This window comes from Choristoneura fumiferana, chromosome 20 (assembly GCF_025370935.1).
Source record: "Choristoneura fumiferana chromosome 20, NRCan_CFum_1, whole genome shotgun sequence".
In the NCBI taxonomy this organism is placed as follows: Eukaryota; Metazoa; Arthropoda; class Insecta; order Lepidoptera; family Tortricidae; genus Choristoneura; species Choristoneura fumiferana.
Genome location: NC_133491.1, coordinates 13,073,279 through 13,074,357, shown reverse-complemented (window position 1 = coordinate 13,074,357; position 1,079 = coordinate 13,073,279).

Sequence of the window (1,079 nt, the reverse complement as noted above, 5' to 3'; positions counted from 1 at the left end):
CAGTACATGGTTTAAAACACATCGAATTGTTTAGATCTAAATAGCTGAGGATGGAAAGTATTTATTTTGAAGGAAGTAGAGTTGAAATTGCGATGTTTTTAAGGATTAAAGCCCAATTATAGGAGATTCTTAGCGCCTTAATTATCGGGGTGTTGAGGTATTAGCAAAGTTTAATTTAAATAAATAATTTTACGAAGCCGCGGGGCGATTTGTTTTATTAAATCTTTGGGTTTAGATGAAAATAAACATTATACAAAACAAATATCTTCGTCTACTCTAAACACGAGCAAGAAAACATCGCGAGGAAACCGGGACACAATTATGGCGAAGAAATCTAATGGTGTGAAGTTCTTGATCCGCACTGGGCCCGCGTGGCAGCTACGGCCTTAGCCTTCTTATTCTGAGAGAAGGCCTGTGCCCTGCAGTAAGACATTATATAGGCCGAGATGATAATGATGATAAATGATTTATAGGTGCGAAGCAGCGCAAAGGCCAGCTTGAAATAAAATGGACCACAATTACCCTTGATAGATCTACTAGTATCGATGACAAATCATTCTATCCAAAATAAGTGACATTTAATTTCCATGATAAATCCCCTGATTCTCGGACAACCCCATTACCCCTTTGAATTAAAATAATACATAAAATCAACCTTATCTAGCAAATCGCTTGGTTTAAATTGGATCAGAATAATTCGATAAGTCAACATTTCATACACATGGCAACCCCTATGTCAGTAAAAGCTAAGTCTAAGCGCAGCAGGGCTACTACGAAACTCGAAGTTCGTATTGTGCGGTCCCTCTGACACTTATACTGTTTAATACGAGAGCGAGAGGGACGGTACGATACGAACCTCGAGTTTCGCGTTTCGTAGTAGACCTGCAGCTTTGTATTTGTGTGAGTACAGTCGCCATTAGACACTTCGGACCGGCCAAGGTGGACAAAATTATCGCCAACATGCACTCTATTTAACGGTATTAAAGTTTCATGTTTTCGAATATTTTTGATACCTTCATCATCATCCCCAGCCTATAACGTCCCACTGCTGGGGCACAGGCCTCCCTCTCAGAACAAGA